At 39.9% G+C, this 22,435-nt stretch overlaps 1 long non-coding RNA gene across 1 annotated transcript in view; it reads left to right on the forward strand.

Moving 5' to 3' along the window:
- The window catches only part of LOC120324321, a 13,044-nt gene extending 11,067 nt beyond the window's left edge, over positions 1 to 1,977 (forward strand). The window contains exon 3 of the long non-coding RNA XR_005565554.1: positions 1,574 to 1,977. This is a non-coding gene — a long non-coding RNA (uncharacterized LOC120324321). The remainder of the gene's footprint in view (positions 1 to 1,573) is intronic.
- Positions 1,978 to 22,435: the final 20,458 nt, after the last annotated feature.

Here is a 22,435-nt window from a genome sequence, read left to right on the forward strand (position 1 = left end):
TGTTCTCAGATTACATAGCTGTGTATGTATGGTCTTGCTCTAAATTCTTGGGCATGGCAACCAAAAACCTGCAAGTTTCAGTTATTCAAAGACATAGTAAACCTGTTCCTTCTCAGACAGAACAACACCATATTGTTTCATTATTTCACTAGAATTCATCAGTCCTCGTATTCTGGATGACATTAAACAGAGAAGAAGTTTGCCTGAATAAGGGTGGACTACTACAATGGAGCTGTCATTATTCCTATATGGGAGATCAAAACCCTTTCAGATCCTGCTGAGCATTTCCTCACATGCCTAGTTTATGCACTGCAAAGCTCTTTTCCTCTTGAGATTTTTTTTTTTTATTTTTATGTGGGTCTACAAGTCTTAATGCATATCCCTTTGAGGCCTTAGGATTGGGCTGCATCATCTTTCCACAAAGATGCAGCATTTAGGTAAGGAGATCAAAGAGGCTCAGACGCAGTCTTAAAGATTATCTATGCAACTTGAAGATCATGTTGTCAGTTTGTAATGATTTGTCAAACACACAACAGAGCTAACAAAATATCTTTAATTGCTTTGCATTTCTGAAGGAATTAAGCTATCTTAAAAGCATTCAGAAAACAGGTATGTGTCAAGCTACTGTAGACTGGGCTCACAAACATCTTAGTTCATGGGCTTGAAAAAATCAGTCTTTACTACTCATCAGAAAGCTCCACAGATGAATGGTAAGTATTGTGAATACCACTTCATACTTCCAAACAAAGCTTTTCTTCTGGTCATTGGCAAAACCATTTTGGGATAAATGGGCTATACACAGAAAGGATTGCTCTATATCCCATGTGATTTAGCTCGGTTGGAGCATGGCGCTAATGACATTGAGGTTGCAGATTTGATCCCTATATGGGCCATTCACTTAAGAGCTGGACTTGATGACCCTTCTGGGTCCCTTCCAACTCAGAATATTCTGTAATTCTGTGATCTATCTGGCTGTAACATATTTTTTTTCTCTGTATCCAAATCTTTGTGTGTAAATGAATATATCCGCTAGCAGGAACAATTTACGAGGTTGAATCCAACAACATACCCTGCAAAAAATACTATGGTTGTCTGCTGTAGCAACCTCACCATCATTGAAACTTTCCTGACAAAGTTTCATCAGCACTTGGCTAAGTTTGGTCAAGATGGAAGGCTTCAAGAACTTCAGGCAGATATTTTCCCACAGATTTCTTTTTGTCAAAAAAATACCTTGCCCTAACACAAATTGTTTTATGGACACCATGAATTCCTACCTTGAAAGGCATCTGGGTCAATATTAATAGCAAAGAGGAGAAACCTGAAGATCTGCAGCTTCCCTCAGGTTCTTTCATGCATGATTGCATGAAGAGAAGGTTTTTGCCATTCTGCATGCACAAGGACTTTGCTGTAATCGAGGCACCCAACTCTGCTGGCCTTGGCAGAGTTGTTTTCCATCCTCTGCTCCTATTGATGCCAAAAGCTCAGTTCCAACACATCAGGTTGGTGTTTGTTTGAGAAACAAGTGTATGAGAGTCCTTGGGGAAGAAAGTAACTCTGGATTTCTATTCCACAGCTTGTCTTGCTTCTGCTGCATTTTATAACATCTGGACTCCGTACAGGCAATGGAGCACATATTGGTTCTGTCCTATGCTCTCTGCCCTGGAGAGACAACAAGTACTGCTGGTCAAAAAGCTCTTATTTTGTGAGTCTACCGAAGAGGGAATGCAAGTGGAAAACAAGTGGAAGAAAATCATCAGTACCACTCAAAAACATTCCTTCCCTATTGCAATACTTGGACTTGAATGTTCTTATTAAAATCACCATATCAACTGTAAAGTTTTGTACAAAATTTGTACAGAATCCCAGGAAGAAGGAAATCCCATGAAAACACACCATTCTAGACCCAGATGGACTTCCACGCTTGACAAGGAGAATTTTGCCACCGGTTCAATTGAGAACACTTGGGGTAAGCCTTCTGCAGTCACTGATTCTTCTTCTCTTCTAGTGTTCATTCATATGATAGCAAAACAATGCTAAAACAGAACAGAAGAAGTACTTAGAGCTCTTTGAGGAAACACAGGGCAGGTCCTGAGGTAATTAAATTAGCCCAGTTCCATTGTTTCTGGTGATATATACTGTATTCACTGAAGCTATACCAATTTTTCCTATTCAAGGCTCAGGCTGACAGTGTTTGAGCACATCATTGTTCCATAGGATGCTGCTCTATCTGTACATCTGGGTGGGATAGAAATCAGAGACCAAATGCAGTCCTTGGACGACACTTCAGAAGTATTACAGAAGACTGTCTGCATTTTGTATGAAAAAAAGGAAATTATTTTCAGAGTGAATTCAGTTCGGGGACGGCCCCTTCGAGAAGCCTAGCCATGAAAATGAAAACGAAATTAATTCAGTTCATTTTTCACAACCTAATTTTACAGAGATGTGTAGCTGCAGCTGGACACTGCTTGTACTGGTTAAACTGTACAGTTGTGGCAAGGGTCCAGTCACTTGGAGGGCTTTGCAAGTGCAGCTGATCAGTCTCCTCAGCCACACCTAAGTCATACTGGCTTCCACCCACTTGCTTAACCTCACAGATGAAAGGCAGAAACTTTTCGCCTGGTCTGATACCTCTCATACATACAAGTATGCACATGTGTTTATAGGCTACAAATAATTTACATATTTTAAAACCAAACAAAATGAAAGCAAACACGCAATAGGGACGTATGACGTGTAGCGTGTTGGAGGTAAAGCCCAGTTTCCAGAGGCTACTGACAATTGCCTCATGCCATAGGGAAAGGCATTACTTTCCTTAAGGCGTGGAGCCAATTATACCAGTGTCTTGACAGAGGGGAGGGGGAGAAATCTTTTTGCTGACCCTGACAGACAACAAACTTGCACCCTGAAGCCTGATGTCTGATTAGTTTTTCAGGTTTTTTACTGACAGGCTGTTAAGTAATAAAATAGTTTTTCCTAAGACCAATACTATTTCGTTTATCAATATGCCATTTGATGTATTCCTCTTTGTTTACATCAACTTAAATACCTGTACCTTCCCTCCTGAAGATGTGGAATCGCAAACCAACAAGCCCAGTTAGTGGCAGCTGAGTGTCAGTAATACCTGCAGAGATTAAGGGAAGAGAATATTTATAAGCAACATAATATTTTAGAGTACTTTTCATAAAAAATGGAATCTAGCAATTAGGTAATAATATAAAAAGCACTAAATAATAGAGTATTAAAACGTCATGTTTACATAATAGCCACACAGAGAAAAAAAGTTAGGCATTTGATTTCACTCTGAACTTCATGCCTTTGATAAATCTAAGATTATTGTTGTATTAAAGCCATTTTATGTCCTCAGTGGGAGTTAAAGCACTCAGCACTTGCAGGACTGAAGTAAGGATGGGAGCAGTAATTTGACCACTCTCGAATTGTACTGCCTAACATCTGAGAAGGATCAGAAAGACAATCCTTAGCCCTGAGCATTATATACAAATGAAATAGGGGTTATCTGGGGGCAGCATAATTCATTAAATGTTCCTTCTAAATGTAAAACACCAAATTCCCTCGACACAGTCAGCCTTTCTATCTGCCGTCTAGTTGTGACATAAAAAACTGTATTACGGTGAGAGTAAACTGAAATTCAGAAAAGCCCAGAAGTTCACTGTTAAAGCTCTTTCTATTTTCTCATTACATCTTGTAACAAACAGGCAGCAAAAACCTTGTAGGTATCACAGTCCTTTTAAAAAGTGACTGATTTTAGAAGATGGGATTGTCAGCTGGTGTCATTTAGGAAATTTACAATAACTGTAATCTAATTACCCTGTAGTTCTGATCTGATCCAGGAGCTGTAACAGTTAAAAAAGCATCCATATATAGCTTCATCTTCCCCTTGAATGTCTTTTACTTCAGGCCAGTGCTGGGAAAAATTTCAGACAAATACTCTGATCAGATTTTTATGAAGATTCAATAGAATTACATTGGGACAGAAAAAAGTATATTTCAAGGAAGGTGAAAGGAATCAGACCAAATTTCAAAAAAAGCTCGTAACTGTAATTGTACTGTAAGACAGGTACATCACTCCATTACACAGACTGTGTTCTCTTATCATTGATATATTTGTCCTTACATCAAGCTTCCTCATGAAACAAGGAAGGGCTAGTTGTCCAGTCTCGTCAAACAGGACACAACAGGGTAAGTAAGTGACTTGTTTAAGGCTACACAGGGAAGATGTATCAGAAGAGCGTGAGTCTTTCTCATGCTGGGCTCATGCCCCAGTCCCTGGACCACTTCTGCCTGCCTAGTTCACCTTCTGTTATTTAATTAATACAGACTCTATCGATAATCTTTAGAAAGTCAGTTACTTATACTCCAGCTTAACCAATGCAGAAAAGTGGAGACGTCTGTCTCGTGAGCTGACAAATGGAGGGTGTTATATAAAGGCAACTGATTTTACATTTGCTGTTACCATGCCATTAACAGGCGACCAGTCCAATGACCAGGGAGTTTTAAAGGTGCTCCCCTTGGCTTCACCAGCACAGCCCAGCACCCTGCTCATGTTCTCAGTCACGCGAGACAGAGGCAGTCAAGTAGCAACGCTGATCCCCTTCCATTGTACAGCCCCAACTGTGCTCACAAAGGTGGGATGAAGTCTCAGTGTCTGAAGGAAGGTACTGTTGACCCCTGTGCATATTCAGTTATGATGAGTGACACTTGTTTTCACTATAAATTGATGACAAATGTGAAGGAAAGTTAAAGAAGTCTTGGACAACAACTTTGTAGGAATTGCCCTAAGTGAGACTATAAAAATATTTGTGGAGAAAAGGGAATGGAGAAACCTTAAAAAGAAGGATTTATGTGTCCTTTATTTTTTTCATAATTGTGTTTTCAAATTTCCTTATGGAAACTTCTGATTCATGTATTTGAAAACTACACTTTCTGCCCGTTCAGCCTTTCCCACAGTAGGTTAGTCCTGATTCACTGTCCACTGAAGCAGACATTTGTAGTTCCTTGTGTTTGTGTTAAACTTTACCAAGAGATTTTGAAACTGTAATATAAATGCACATCTAGAGTCCCTCTAAAACTGAAGATTACATTTAAACAGATATTTTTAAGTCCTTTAAGATAGATTATATACTAACAATGACGTTAAAAGTGGTTACTAGAAAGATTTGGTTCCTTTTCAATCTATCAGTGACCATGCAGCATTACAAAGTGGCCAGTGGAAGAAATAGGTGAATCTGGCAACTTACTGGCTTTTTATTGTCTTAATGTAGGGAGATAAAGAACAGGCAAAAGTATGCCTTTTTGTGAGCAATTCCGTTTTTATTCAAAATCTATGGCGGCTTACCTTAAAAATATATGATGCTATTGAGTTCAGCAAGCTGCATGATTTATTAACCCTGGCTCACCATTTCTCCCTGTCAGTTATATGTGATCAGTTATTGCAAGTGCCTGTCACTCATTATATATTTATTTATTGGAATTTAGAGACAGCCTTTTAGAAGACTTTCATACATGGGTATTAGGTCCCAATACTCAAGAACAACTTTCAGCTGGCCAGTGAAACATATGTTATAATGAATATTATCAGTTAATAGAAATCCTGTAGCCTCATGCTTCCCACTTACCTCAACTCTGAGAATCTGGCCTATTATCACCGACTTTGTACCTGACCATTTTTGGTGCAGTTTTGCTCTGGCATGGTGCACTGATGCTGAGACATTTTCCCAGAAAAAAACCACAAAATGTTGTACACCATCTCATGTCAGGTATTCTGTACCTCAAATTGGTGGAACAAAGCATGTTATTTCCACTTAGTGGGAAGAAACCAACATTGTTATTTCTACTGCTCTAGTGTCAGGGCTTTTTATTTCCACTGCAATGATTGTACAGGCTCTCATAACCAATAAGCCAACATCCAACCCTGCCAAAAAAAACAACAAAAAAACCCTTGGCTGGTCTGAAGCACATTAGAGCATGCAAAAGAAAACTGACTCCCGGCTGCAGCTAGAATGGAAATGTCTACTCTCTTGATAGCAGTGGTGGAATTTAACTAAAAAATGATATTTTTCTGACACATGGGCAACCTCTGGAGTGTTTCCGGTTCTCCATATGACAAGCAGAAAAAAACAAAACAACAAGCCAAGGGCACGTATAGATTCCTAACTTCAAAAAGGGAGAAGGAAACATGCACTACTTGCTTATGGTTGTGTAAAATAAATGCAGTTCAGGTTTAAAGATTCTGGACACAAGTAGTCAGATACAAATGACCCAGACACACCAAAACAGATGAAAAAAAAAGTCATCTCTGTCTACAGCACCACTTTTAGGAGAATTTCCTCTGAATAATGGACACAGAATCCCTTCTCAAAACTTCCTGCAATGAGAAGCAGCTTGAGGGTGAAATTGTCGCTCCCTGGAAACTTTGTCACAGAGTTGATGTGAACTAGTTCACTGTGAACACTGGCTGTGCCCCATTCCCATCTTGCTCTTCTCACTTGTTAACCTGAACTGCCCTCAGTCCCCAGCCCTCTGAGTGACCTTTTCTTACAGCACAGCTTGGTGCTGTGACCTACTCCAGCTCCCAATAACAGGCTTTCTGTTTCACAGCATGTGAACCTGGGCCAGGAAAAGTTGGGTTAGATTTTATGGGGCTTGTGGACTACAGAGACATTGCCCCCGAACACACAGGAAGTTGGATTCTTGGGTTAGTGGAAATCTACATCACCTCATGCATGTAATATGGAACAAGATGCATTTGTTTTAGCTGAGTGTACAATCTCTATATTTTGGGTTTACACAGGATTCATTTGCTGTGGTGAGAATAAAATCTTGGTTTTATTCCTTATCAGTGGAAAATATAGGTCTCTACTGTCCATGAAACTAAGATTCACTCCTATTTATATGGCTTTAGTAACACCTGATGTATTTTTAAATGATAGAAACTTCAGAGAGAAACTAAAAGATGCTCTTTGGTGAAACTGATGATTCTGTTATTTGCAAACATAATAAATTAGCACCAAATGTGTGCAGAAATATGAAAATGAGTTCTTTGACAGAAATTATCACCTTTCACCTTGAAATGTGTATGCAAATGCTCTTTTCAGCATTTTTTTATGAAAATGTTTTTTTCATGAGCTGTGACTTGAGAATTAACAATATAAGAATATGATGCATATAATTTTGTAAAGCATAGAAATTTTTATGACATTGGTTTACTTCACAGAGAGTTTTACTGAGAATTATTTATTTCAAGTCACCACAGCCCTTAAATTTGATGCTGACATCAGCATAAGATGTATGCTGCTTATATTACTAAATGTTGGGGACAGTTTCAAAAAGTCTGCTACAAGTGGCTGCGAAAAAGTCTAAAATTAATTTTAACCCATAATAAACAATTCTCACCAGTACCAGCTAACATCTGCCTAGTTGTTGTCACACATCCTTACCCAGTGACAACGGAGACGTGGCTATCCTGAACTCTTGTTTCTAGGAGGGAGTCAGAATGCCAGTTGGAGATCTCAGCCCACTCAGATTCAGCATCTGGATCTGTGACAGGGAGCAAAAGCAGTACCAGAGGGCAGGAAAATGCTCAGCACCCTCACTCTGGAAGCACGGCATGGCAGAGCAGTGGATGCTGCCGGGGCGCTGGTGCCGCACGGTCTCTCCAGCGCCGGCTGAGGTCACTGTGGCTCCGCACCTCCCGATGCTTTGGGAGCAGCTTTTTGCTGCTGGAAGAAAGGATACAGCAACAGATTTTTCGACTGTTTTTTTTTTCTCCCCAGCACATATAGTTTCTAAAAATGGGGACTAACTGATGGTTGTAATTTTGATGGAGATTTACCTGTAGGCAAGACGGCAATCAAACCCACACTATTAACGGAAGGCTGATTGAGTTAATGAATATAATTGTCAACTCTACAACCTGATTCAGTCTGTCTAACAATCTATCAGTTTGTCTTCCCTCTTGCAGTTGTCCCCATTTATATCTTCCTGTATCGTGGCTGTAGGTGAATACCTAAAGTCCCCATAAATATAGAATTGTTTGAGTGGGGACTGATGGATGTTTGGGAAAGAAGAGGGGATCTGCTATACCGGGTAACTGAATTTGTCACTGTTCCATTAAACACAGTAAATTTGGGCTAGGAAGATGAACTAGTAGGTAACATTAACTTTTGTCTTTACCATATAGCTGATCTGTATGAAGTTCAGGTCTTTTACTCACTGGACTAAGTCTGCAAGGGACACATCCTTAACTTAAATGACTCACAGTCAGATGGATGAAATAGTGTACAGGAAGCACTGGAAACTGGTGCTCTAAAGTAACAATAAAATCTTGTGGGGAGTGGGGAAGAGATAGGGAGATGGGAGGAAACATCAAAAATGCCTTCTGTGGGTCAGAACTTCACGCTTGGTAATCCTGCAGCCCACCAATCTAAACTGACACCACAAAGCCAACCACTGGATCTGCAGGAGATTTCCTTCCATACAGGGAACTTTAAGGGTCTGTAAAGAAAGACCTTCTGTCCTCTGCATCCTCCCAAACAGTTCAGAGAGAAGATATTAGAAGATGAAAATTAAACTACTGAATAGCTAGAAAAGCATAATCCACAGCTCAGGGACAAATCCAATTCAGAACAGTCCTCTCTAGATCAGACAGCCCTTCTAGGAGCAGTTGCTATTAAAGACCTTTTTCAAATGTATCAGAAGTTTACATTCGACCTCTGGAAGAGGCAAGCATATTCTGCCTCCTTACGAGAGCTTGACACCAGTCCTCAGATCTGCCATCACTGAAGAGGTAAGGACCAGATTAAAGCAAGAGAGTTACCTGCCTTTCCCCTGATGTCACACACAGCAGGACAACAAAAATGAGATTACACTACATGGCTGTGAAGAACATTGTAAAGTAGTGGGACACTGAAATGATGATACCTTTTAGAGTGGAAAGAACCTCTGTGTTTGCGAGGAAGTCACTTCTAAACTCTACCAGTAAAAATAAGGAGCAAGAACCCATAGAAAGAGATCAGGATTACTCCCCAGGGCAGGAGCTGCTCTCTTTGAAGCAAAAGAAATGTCCTTCACGTGCTTTAAGGGAATGATCAGGTGGAATGAGATTTGCCCCACCTGTATTTGTCTGTCTGTAAGTGAGGATCTTAGGCCACTAATGGAGGGGACACAGTCAAGCCTAAGTAGCCCATAGCTGTCTTTAACAGAGGACACGAGGCTGTGGCATGGGCCTCTTTAGCTTAACTCATGGAAAGAAACATGAATACAGCTACAATGATTAGTCTATGGATACACTGTACTGTGAATGATGCATTGCCTCGTTGAGAGGCACAAGGACATATATAATTTTGAAAAAAAAGTGGGGAGACTTAGGTAAAATCTCTTAATAAAGAAGTGACCAACTTTTCTGAAATCCATCTCATGTAGCCATATGTAGGTAATGCTGTGTTTTGTTGTCTTCCTTTCATCTACAAGTCTTTTTCAACATATATATGATAAGACAATACCTTTCTGTGCCCTGACATGAATGTGTATTCTTAAAGCCTTGCATGTGGCAGATAGAGAAAGATTTATAACCCATTTGTTCATGTGCCAGCTACTCCTTCACTAGCTCTTGCATATTATTAATTTTATTTAATAGAAGTGTATTTTGCGTGTCCTGTCATGAAACATTACAAGCCTCTTTCCAGCATAAAGAATCTTCCCCCTCCCAAATTTTCTTATGCTGTATCACTGTGTATGTGTCACACTTAATAGCTGCTTAATACACATTGTCTGTATAACTGTGAGTTTATCCTCAAGTTAGTTGGATTAGACAGTGGGTTCTAGAGACTACACTGCCACTTACTTCAAATTTAAGAGGAAGTTTAATCAATAAAAATAACAACAACAAATTTGTTTCATTCTGCTTTTCTTATGCTGTAGAAATGCCTGAGTATAGACGGATTTCAGCTGTTTCTCAAGAGATGCCTTTGTCATTTATTGAGCACTTGGTGCTTCACAAGAATTCCTATTACAATGTCCCAACTTAAATTTGCCTTGCCCCAATGCTCTTGAAATGCCTTGCCATCTGATGAAAAAGGGAGTATCATTTGGCGCTTGCATGTAGGTATCACCTAAATCAACATTGTCTCTGATCTATTTGCATATGCAAACACTAAAATACCCTGTTATAGAAAAAAATACGATTTAAAAAAACGTGAAAAACCTCTACTTAAAAGAATAGAGTGAAACTGCTTGTTAGGAACTTCAGTGAATGAATCAATATCTCTTGCTCAAAAATGAAAAGTTAGCTAAAAGTTGAATTAACTGAGTAAGTCAACCAATTGAAGTTTTAATAACGACCCATAAAAAGAATAGATTTGTTTGCTTTTTTAAAAGTTTTTTTATTTAATTCATATAAAGACTGTCTGATGTGCATTTTTTAAAAGGAGGTGAGAAGAAAGCAGGGATTTTATGTTCACTGTTCAGGTCATGTCTTGCCTGCCTGCCTGCCTGTGGGAACCAAAAAAGTATTTAAATTATAACATTGGAGGAGTCAAGAGCAACAATGTCAAGTGCTTAGGAGAGAAAGGGTTTTTAGCCTTGACTGTTTTGATTTTTTCATTTTGTTTAATTTTAGTGGCTAAAAAGCACTTGGAAAGAGGATGTTTTTATTTAAAATTCAACATCCATAATACTTACATTGCGGTGCAAAAGCTGCACTAGATGAGTGATATCTTGGCAGGTCTCCCAGGGGCTTAAGCCAGGCTGGATTTTACCCATTATTTTTAAAGCAAACAAGGATAGGGAAAAAAAACAAACAGAAGAAAAAAGATTCCCATTTTTCATTGTAATAAAAAAATAAAAAGCACACCAGCTTAACTTAAAAAAAAAAAATCTTTGGCACATCAGCCTTTCACAGAAGGGGTTTTGACTGACCACTGGGGTCAGGTTTGTTGTCTGAAAACATCTGCCCTAAATATAATTCAGAAATAAAAGCGGGTTTGGGGGGCTGGTGGTAATTAGGTTTTTTTGACTCAGTAATTTGGCAGAGACTTAGCTCTCTATTTTACCTGAAGGATTTACTAAAATTCACAGTCTGAAATAGCAGCTGAAATTCAGACACATGGATGAACACATGGCAGACTTTCTCACTGGAGATGGCAAGAACCTTTCCTCTTATTTTTAATACTTACTTAGTGATTTTTATGCAATACCAGTAAGACCATTATCTCAGCACTGACAGAATGATATAAACTGTAAAATACCTTCTTTGAGACATTTAAACCTTTGCTGGATAAAATGCTAGTAAATATGATATTAATTAAGAAATAATCCTGCACAATAGTAAAAGACTTTAGATCTTTATGAGTAAAAGGAGTTTCTCCATTTTTAATATTTTTAAATCTGTAGTAGGCATAGGATAATGTTCTTAATTTGTTACTTTTTAGTAGAAGATCAAAGCGCATTATAAATTTAACCTTGATTTGAACAATACATTTCCTTCACATTCTCTAGGCCTGAGGTTTTTGGAAATCATCAGTAACATTTGGGTGGGTGTGTAAAGAAATATGCTCTCCCTCTGTGACCAGAAAGTAATATAAGTAAATTTCCATGCTTGAAAACTTAAGTGTAAACATTTTTGATCTTAAAGTCTAGTGTAAAATGATCAGCTTAACTTTCCAAGTGTGCTCAGGTACTATGATGATGGGCAAAGCATGACAACTAAACTCAGGAGGTTGTGTTAAGAGAGAAGATTGTTCAGTACACGGGTCACTGCTTTAACTTGCGGTTCCTCACTCTTCAGCAGCTCTGGGATCAGCTTTATGCAGAAGACTTCCTGCTTCTCAGCCATGCCAAGGCATGTATTTGTGGAACTGTGTATTCACATACTTATTTCATGTCCCTGGAGTTGATCCTATTGATCACTCACATACTTAAACATTCTTAACTTTAACAGCTTTGTTAAACTGAGGACTAATTCACTTACAGTAAGTCTCAGTTTTGTGCAATAGGGATATACATTTTTAAGAAAAGGGGACCAAAGGAACAAGCTAAAAAGGATATATGAGCTTAAAACAGGCTTTAGACAGATTTGAGGCATTCAAGTACACTGTTGAATCTAGCCCATAATGTTAAAACTGCTTTTCTTCCAAAACATGGGCAAACCCATTAATCACTAAGGGCAGTAGTAACAGTGGAACTGTGTGGCAGATATTGGTAGTGGGAGGAAAATACTCTGTGTAAATGCAATACTTTCTTCAACATTACAAACTAGTTTAGCATAACTTTTTTTAGAAGGTTAAAAGGTGCATTTTTGGAACAGATAGTAAGTATGGTTTAGAATGACTTCTGATCCATATTATGCCATTTTCTCTCAGTTTTTTTAAAATAAATTATTTGGCTAAACAAAGATGAATTTCATCATACTATTCCCACACATCTATTTTTTAACTTTGTGATGATTCACAAGTTAACATCATGTGAAATCATCTAATATTGTTCACAGGAGCATTTCAGTCTACTAATAAAGAGAAGAAAAGTATCCATTAGAAAACAGAAAAATGAGCAGGTGGATAAAACTGCAAATATTATTTCAGTTTAATCTAATTAATTACAGAAGCAGAAGGATTCTTGCACTACCAGCATTTGTAAATGCTGAGGCCTGTGCATCAGACTACAGCCCTCAGAAAAGGCTCCTTTGGAATAATTGAATATACAGGATGGACAGAGAAACAGTTTATTTCTCTAAAACTTGTTTTCTGAATGAAAATAAAGCTCCTTATTTTGATGACGGCCTCCCACCAACCTTTAAAACACAGCTGTTCTCCTCCTCACTTCTCTCATCTTCTTTTTTTTTTTTTTTTTTTTTATTTTTTTAAATGATTACTATTTCTTTTTGTTTACAAACACTCATTCTAACCTTGCAGTTTTACTTAAATCCTACAGTGGGACAGTAAGCCCCCAAGAAGTATGGGTTTACAGGAACCTGTTATGTCCCATTTTCCAGCTGTGGGAAAGTGATTCCCAGGGAAGGGAAAATGACTTTTCTAAAATCACACAGTGAGATTAATGATAGAGCCAAGCATTGAACGTTTAGGCTGTGGTCAGATGATCACTAAGATTGGATTTATGCATTACTGGATCACCTGGCAATACAAATTTGGTGCAGACAGGCATGCATTCCTTTTGAATTATTCACAGCACATCAGATAGTGCTTATGTCAGCTGGTGCCCTGAGATAGCCCAGAGTACAATGTATCCCATATGCCGTTCATTTTCATCTCTCAAGTGTAGTTTGGGATGATGGCCTGTTGCACTGTGGAAGGAAAGTTAGCTTCTACTTATGAGGCTGTAATCACCACAGGAACAGCTCCAGAATGTCAGTATCCCAAGCAAGGCACTGTTTGAATGTCACAACATGTCAGGGCATCGAGGTTTTCAGAGTGCAGCAGGTGGCAACGTGGATCTGTTGCTGGCTATGCTGCTAAAGTGCCCATTTCCTGCTAGAGGCTGGTGATAGAGAAGTGTAAATGTGATGTCCAGAGAATGGTGTTTCACGCTGGGCTGCATTAGCAGGGAAGAGGGAACAGAGAACAGAAATAACTGTTTTGCCAGACCTTTTCTCATTGCTGATAAAACTGAGTGCAGTAAGGCCAAGGAATTACAGGTTTGTATTTCCCTGAGGCATCTGGATCTGTGAGAAGAGCTATGAGTACCAGCAGAAGGTTACACTTGAAATATGGTGAGATCCAGAATATGATCGGAGCTTGTGAAAGGAAATGTTCCCAAGTATTGGCTTATACATGTTTCTCAGGAAGGTGCCCACCCAACCAGCAATGCTTACTGAACACTGAGGAGAAAGGGTCTTCAAGTATCTGTGAGGTGGCAGCTCTTGACTCCTAATATTTGGGACCCAGTCAATTTGGGGTTTAAAAGGCATTAAAATAGTGCTGAAATTCAGAATGCTCTTTGGAAAGGCCCCAGTTCATGATCTGTGACATGCAGGAATTCAGAGTGAAAGTTGCTCAGCTGAGTATGTATCCTCTCCCTCCATCCCGTGACCTGTCCTGTTTGTGCATCAACATCTTGGGTCAGTGCAGCATTGTGCTGGGATCATCTTCAGCTGGTTTCAGAGACCTCATGGAGGGTTGTGTTCTCTGTGCTGCTTAACTGATGCCCTGGAGATAGGACAGTCTGCTGTCATGGTCAACCACTCATGTAATTTCATGCTTCCAAAAATATCCCCTGCCACACTTACTTCTGAGAATCCTACTGCACAGTGCTTGCATCTAGTTGGGGTTGTCTTTCCAGGGTCTGTCTACTGCAAATTTTAAGCATGCAAAGCCTTAGTGATCTGCTGGGTCAGTCCCTTTCTTGGCATCACTTCAGGTGAGAAGGGAGCAAGCTACAGCCGTTGGCATTTTATGTGTCCAACTGCTCGACCTTGAGAGAAAAACAAGGTGATAGGGTTCAACAAAAATAAGATCCTAATCTGTGGCATGTCCTAGCAGAGAATATGTGAGGTCATAAGCTGGGCAAGTGAGATCATGATGATGACTAGTGTAGTGGTGAAAAAAACCAGCATTGGTAAGGGACATACCAAGCATCAGTAAACTTCCAAACACATGGAACAAGATATGGGTTCAGCCTGCTTATCACTTCAAAGTGCAGGGAAGAGGGTGTAAGGAAAAGGGGACTGGTGAATGCTCTAGAGACTACAGAGGGATCTGTAATGAAGTAAGGCTATCAGCTAATACCCAGTTAAATTATATATTCTGATAAGTTACAGTTCCATTTTTTTAAAAATAAATGACAATGATTTGCACTTTTGATCATCTTTTTTCTGATTTGGATTTAGGTGCTCTAAAACATGGGATGCACTGTTGGTGGAGAAAAAAAGGGTGTAGTCAGATTTACTACTGCAAATGTACCTAGCGAAGTTTGAGAAGTTTAAGAAATTACCTCTCCCAGCTCTCTGTGAACACTTCTTAATTTTAAGACTGAACTGCCAGCACGGTCATGTTTCAGTTCATCCAGCTTGACCAAAACCAGAGATAGGATAGCTGAATCATAGAATAGCTTGGGTTGGAAGGGCCCTTTAAAGGTGATCTAGTCCAACTCCCCTGCAATGAGCAGGGGCATCTTCAACTAGACCAGGTTACTCAGAGCACTGTCCAACCTGGCCTTGAATATTTCTAGAGATGGGGCATCTACCACCTCTCAGGGCAAAGAGTTCCAGGGCTTCACCAACCTCATCATAAAAGATTTCATAGGATCATAGGATATGCTGAGTTGAAAAGAACCACAAGGATCATCAAGTTCAACTCCTGGCCCTGCGCAGGACAGCCCAAGAATCACATCATGTGCCTGAGAGCATTGTCCAAATGTTTCTTGAACTCTGTCAGGCTTGGTGCTGTGACCACTTCCCTGGGGAGCCTGTTCCAGTGCTCAACCACTCTCTGGGTGAAAAACCTCCTGATATCCAACCTAAACCTCCCCTGACACAGCTTAATGCTGTTCCCTTGAGTCCTGCCTGTCACTGGTCACCACAGAGAAGAGATCAGTGCCTGACCCTTTGCTTCCCCTCACGCAGAAGTTGTAGACTGCAATGAGGTCTCCCCTCAGTTTCCTCTTCTCCAGGCTGAAAAGACCAAGTGACCTCAGCCACTCCTCATACAGCTTCCCCTCAAGGCCCTTCACCATCCTCTTTGCCCTCCTTTGGACAGTCTCTAAAAGTTTACGGTCTCTTTTACATTGTGATGCCCAAAACTGCCACAATATTCAAGGTGAGGCCGCACCAGTGCAGAGCAGAGTGGGACAATCCCCTCCCTTGACCGGCTGGTGATGCTTTGCCTGATTCCCCCCAGGACATGGTTGGCCCTCCTGGCTGCCAGGGCACTGCTGACTTACGTTCAACTTGCCATCGGCCAGGACTCTCAGGTCCATTTCCACAGCACTGCTCTCCAGCCTCTCATTCCCCAGTCTATACACAACCAGGGTTGCCCTGTCCCAGGTGCAAAATCTGGCACTTTCCCTTGTTAAACTTCATATGGTTGTTGATTGCCCACTTCTGTAATGAAAAATGACAGGAATAACAAACGTTAATCCTAAACTAAATAAAAGTAACTCAATTGTACCAGAAGGAATAAAATTCAGCAATATTTGTAAAATATGTGAGTTTGAAGAGCCTGTATTACACACAACCAGGGTTCCTCTGTCCCAGGCGCAGAATTCAGAATAATTTCTTTTTTATAGCTAATCTAAATTGACCCTCTTCTAGATTAAAACCATTAGGCTTTGTCCTGTTGGAACAGACTCTACTAAAATATCTGTGTCTGTGTTTCTTATAGGCCCCTTTTATGTATTGAAAGTCCAAAATAAGGTCTCTCTCTGGAACCTTCTCTTCTCCAGGCTGAACGAACTCAACTCTCAGCTTTTCCTCATAGGAGGTAAAGGTGACTTGAGAAGACCTGTCTGATTAGGCTTTGAATCTTTAGGATTTACATAATCTGTTCTGGTGGCTCAACTGTGAGTTGGCAACCACCAGCTGAAAGATGGTAAATGACAATTGAGGACAGTAATGAATAGTTAGAGGTTGTAATATCTTGAAGGCTCCAATTACTGCCAGTGCGACTCTGTGACTATGCCCAAAGACAGAGTGTGGGAGTGACTCGACTCTGCCAGTGACTAAGCAATTAGCCCCAAAGGCAACATGGCACATTTCTCTGTGCCTCCATTTCCCATCTGCAGAAGTAGAACAGTGCTGTGCATTCACTTTCACTTAGCACATTCTGCTTTGACACTAAGTGTGAGGATTCAACTTTAAACAGGAATTTCTGAAATGCATCATGAGGGAACGAGGCATCTACTCAAATATAACTAAAACGGTAGTTAGAAATTACTGGAGATGAGCCCATGTCCTTGCAGTAACAACAGTTACACTTCATCTCCTTCATATTCTCTTTTTCATATAGAGAGATCAGAAAGACCTTATTTCCCCGTATTAAGATCACATGGCAAACCTTTTCTTGAAGCAAAATGCCTGCTAAAACATTTTGGTTTATGTAAAGGCACAAAGTGGTATTACCTATGGGGCTTCAGGCTGCAGGGGCCTCCAGGCAAAATACTCTACATGCTGAAGAGGAAATGCAGTTACTGAAGTCAAGTTTATGTTTTTTAACCTATTTTTCTTGAGATAACTTTGTCAGATTGTCAAACAAACTCTCCAAAGGGATTTGAGTCACAACCACATTAAACTGGAATCCAATCTTGTTATGCTGGCCTCAGCGAGTGGATATTCCCTCTGAGCAAGCCTGCACTGTATTAAGCTGCCTTCTGTTTCTTCAACCTAAGCTGTGAATGTATAATCATATTTCCTTTTCAAAATGACTTGTTTTTCTTCATTACAGAAACAGGATTGATTTTCCTACAGAGTGTTACACTTGTCAAAGCAGCTATAATCAAATTTTAGTGTAATGTCCCTACACAAGTAATTTCCACAATTAAAACTGTAACCATTCTGGATACCTATTGAGTTGGATTCTAACCTTCATATGTATCCAGAACAGGTCCACTGAGAACGTGGACCAAATCCACAGCTTGTGCAAATCAAGGTCCCTGGAGCTGCATCTGTGAACACCAGCTGTGGATATAACTACATTCAATGAAGTAAATAGACTCACTCATAAATACTGGTATGACAAAAGGAAAAAATAGGACCAATAAATCAAAATAAATTACCTTTCACATTAGCAATTGACAGAAGATACAAAACTTTTAAAACTTTCCAATATTCTAAACCTCCCCTCATGTAACCAAATAAAATTAAGTGGAGTTGGATACAAGGATAGTAGTGTTTCAGTAGTTAGCTCAGGAGTGGCTTCAGTGGCCCAAGAACACCCGTGACAAGCCACAGTAAGAGCACACTAGCTTAATAGGCTGTATTTTGGGTGATCAACCTTTAATTTAAGTTTAATTTAATGAAGGCTTTTATGGCAGTTTTGAAGAAAGCATAGGCTAAGACTGCATCCCTTTATATGCATGACTTGCAAGCGCTGCCTTTGCTGCCTCCTCAGCAAGTCCATGATTTCTTCCTGAAATCCTGTGATTAGGCTGCCATGTCTGCTTATATGGAATATGGAGTGCAAAGTCTAGGCAAAGTCCATTTTTGAAAAAAACAAACCACAGACGCCAGAAGATCTAAAAATACTTTTTCTAGGACTTTGCTTTTCCTCAGGTTTCTTCCCCTGCATTGTGATCTGTATACCTTTGGAGGCTTTTCTTCTTCCTTTGTCTTCCTTCATCAAAAAAGTCCTGACTTAATAGACTTTGGTTCAAAGAGATATTTTCAGGACTGCTGAAGGAGTCCTTGAATATCTGCGAAACAGAAATTAAAATCAAACCCAGCAAAGAGGTGGGTAATATCACCATTCTGTGATATTACTAAAATGATCCTGCAGGTCATTCTCCAGACTTCCAGTAATGATTTATAATTCTAGTAAGAGTGGCCAATCTGTTCAAATTCACCTTTCCTGGATAAAACTTCTGAGAGAAGGCAAATCTGGCTACTTTCCCAAGCATATCATGGCTTTCCTGTGCACTGACCACCAACAAGGAAGCCACAACCCTCCTTAAATGGGCTGACGCTCAGTCTCACACTCCAAGTCTTTTCTCTCTCACACACACTAACATATGCACATGCACACACTCCTGCAAAATGATGAGAACGTAATTTAAAAGCAAAAAATTAAGACAAAAATGCATTTTAAATATAAAGCTGAACCACAACTCCTACTGCCTGGCAGCATCTAGGTGATATAAACTATAAATATGCCCTAAGGGTCAGCTCTGGAATTCCTCTGTTACAGGGGGATGAATGCTTAACGCAGTGCAAACAACAGTGTTGCTGAATTTGCAGCTCCACCTATTTTCTGAAGGTCAAGCAGCCTGACCTCCTTGCAGACACACTGCTGCATGTGCACGCACACACACACACACACACACACACAGATATAAGTAAAAATAAACAAAGTATTTACCAGCGTGCCTTTCACTTACATCCACTTAGTATTATCTATTGTAGTCATTCCATTGGAGAACAACATGTTATTAAGGGAGGCCAGCTCTGCCAAGTGTTAGTCCCCCAGAGGGGACTCACCCATGTGTTAAACATTTTAGCTCTTGTAATAGAAGGCTATGCTGTATATTTCAATGACAATTCACTTAGTGTTTACAGATGAGATACTTGGGAGTGCATCCCAGCAAGCAGTGTTTGCTTTTGATACCGAGAGAGTGGGCAATAAAATCATGCAGGGCATACGGTTTGTGAGGCAGATGTGTCTTGTAGCAGCCAGCAAAACAGATACTCAAGTTCATCTCAGGCACTTAATGTGTGCATCAGACTTGCTCAGTTATGAAGAGCCCTGAACATACTTGACTTCCAGAGGCAGCAAGTGGTTAGGAGAGTGGATGGCTGAAGGGTTTAAGAAATGTAGCATCCCTTTACAATTAGGCAAACGAACTGCTCCTTTCTACACAACAGTCATTCTGAAGACATCCTGTAATAGGAAAGAGGAAGATGGCTCAGGCTGCTTCATCTGCTTTAGAAGGGAAAGTAGATTTCACAAAACCTAGTTACTATAAGTAGAGAGTATGCAAACATGAAGGAGGAAAAAACCAGGAATTACAGGAGGGAATTACAGATTCCTCATGGAGTCTTTCACCCAGTACTCTTCTCAAGCAGCCTGGCATCCTGAAGTGGCATACGCTTCAAAAGAATGTTCCAGTTTTTGTTTCCTCTAAGTAGATTTGACTTTGTCTCATTTAAAGCAAATGTGTTGCTTTGTTGACGTGAAAGTTTTGACGACATACCACCCTAATTGTTCACTGCTCTAGAGAAGCACAAACCTGCAGCCGATGCTCTATGACATGTTTTTGTGTTTCTCGTTGTTATAGCTTTCCACCAACTGATCATCACAGCAAGTCAACCTGCAAATAAGTACTCCTGAGCACTTTAATGAGGCCCTTATCTCTGGCCAACTTAGGAATACTCGTTGGGCTCTCCCCTGTTGAACAGCAGCAACTCCAAATAACCCTCCCATTAAAACCAATGCGCTGCTGTCAGAGATGTCAGGTTGAAGGGCTGGCAGGCTTCTGAAGCTGCTATTGCATCACCCTTTTGTTGGGCCAAGGTACAATGCCTACCGGAGTGATTAGAGCAATTACTCAGCACTGTTTGTCACAGACAATCAGATCTGACCAGCATGAATGCAGCAGTGACCTAGACCTGCCTCTCTAGCAAAGCATTATTATTGGTTGTCATCTTTGTCTTCAGTAGCTCTATACATGTGTCTAAGTTGGAAACGCACCAAGAAAACTTCCTAGCAATTATTTCTCTTTCATTTTTCTCTTTGATGGGCCTCTCCAATCATCTGATGCATGCTTTCTTCCCCTGTTGTTTTGTGGCTGTGTTCCTGCTGATGTGTACTGTGACTTTCTGCCAACGAGTTAAGTAGCAAAAGCCGCTCGGGAGTCTCTAATGTCACCTCTTCTCTGTTGTTAGTTTAGCACCAACCAGAGAAGGCTGCTGCTTGCTGGGAGCTGATGGAAGATATGAGAGACCCCAGTCTTAGTAAGTCCAGTTCTCTGTACATCTCCTTTACAACATTTTCTATGGCAAATACAGCCTACAATAAGTATTTTATAGTAAACTGCTTATCAAGGTTAAAAAAAAGATAAAAAATGTGTTGCTCAAATTAATGTAAAGAAATTTATATGATTTGTTTTTCTATGACTTGAATTAAGATATTGAAGAATAACACTTGAATCCAGTGACTGAGGTTTCCTGGCCCCTGTACATTGCTACTCATTCTCACCCTTGCTTTTCATCTTCAGTTTTGCTAGAAATCTGCAAGAAAGATCTGGCCAGCACATATCTTCTCACTGCTTTCCCTACTTGGACAAAAGTATCCAGCTGTGCTGCATCTTTGAACCGCCACATTGTCTCTTCTTTTTCCTTTTTTTCCTATGCACATACAAGAGAGAGAGATACTTCATCAGCATTACCAAAGAGCCAAAAGGCCTAGAGACATATGTTTCAGGATGCTGAGGTGCCCCATTGATGCAGCTTCAGACAGATGGATGGGTGAGGAGACTTGAGGCTACCTAGTACTATTCCACAGCACACCCATACAAATAACCTGCATGCAGATGTATGAGGGAGACTACTGGACATAATTTCATGCAGGTTATGCCAGCAGAGATTCTTACACTGATTCTATCAGTGGTTAGTGGAGAAATGAAAGAGCTTGTGACAAGAATGTGTGCATGAACAAGACTTCAAATTTCAGTAAGAGAAAGATCTTAAATGTGCAGTATAGTGATTATTGTTATTAAGAAAAATGCCTGTGTTGGTACTTCCAGCTATTACCAATAATGAAGGAATAAAGGCCCCTCTGATCACAAACAGTCCCAGCAGCAATTTTGTCACATTAGTACAGTAATTTCAGTATTGCTTTTAAAACGGTTGTTCAAAGCAATCAGCAATAGATTATTAAAGCACAAAATGCTTTGTAATTGTTTTTCCAGGAAGTAGTTACATACTACAGAGTTTATAATATAAACTATGTTCTATGATGGTATAAGGACCCTGCTGTTTAGACAGTTTCTCAAATTCTTTGCGAGAATGAGGAAACATTTCCCTTACGCAGGCCACTGGTGATGATTCTCTCACGTGCCCCTTAAACCATCTTTTCTCAGCTTGGCCAAAGCAGAAGTTCAGCACTCTGATGTTCTCCGGATAACATGGATAAAGGTATTGGGAAGTGGAGCACAACAAAGAGTTTTTCATCTCTCTAACTTCAGGGACAAAGAACTGGGATGCTTTGTAGTTTGTCAGATCCTTAAATCCTTTGAAAAGGTTTAAGGATAAAAAAGCCTACACTTAGCTAGGAAACAATACACATTTGAAATAATAGAATAAAATTACAAATAGATGAATTAAGAAAATGTATTACTAAGATTATACTTAATAAGTATCCTTCTTAGCTGATTTAGCATCTCAGCTTCTTGTCAAACTGGCTGATTAGCCTTTACAACGTACCCCAGGGCTGGTATATCCTGCCAAAATCTGAAAGGTATATATTTTTTCTCACTGGTGAGGGTGGTTGCCAGAGCCATCCAGTGCAACTGCTGTGCACAATCTGTTTCTTTTGTAGTTTAGAAAAGAGTAATTTTCTCTTCCTGTTCACTCTTCTTATTGTGAGTTAAGGAGGTAATGCAGGGGATCAATTTTTTTACCTTTTCTCTAAGGTTACCAATTGCTTATCTTAACTTGAAAATTCCTGTTTTCAGCTCTGATCTGTCTATTCTTGCAATCTAGAACACAATAGCAAAGCTTTAGAAATCTTACAGCAAGTGTCAGTAAATGCAACTTAATAAA

The sequence above is a fragment of the Pipra filicauda genome, unplaced genomic scaffold (genome assembly GCF_003945595.2).
Source record: "Pipra filicauda isolate LSUMZ 115617 unplaced genomic scaffold, ASM394559v2 scaffold101_size5749837_pilon, whole genome shotgun sequence".
Classification (NCBI taxonomy): Eukaryota; Metazoa; Chordata; class Aves; order Passeriformes; family Pipridae; genus Pipra; species Pipra filicauda.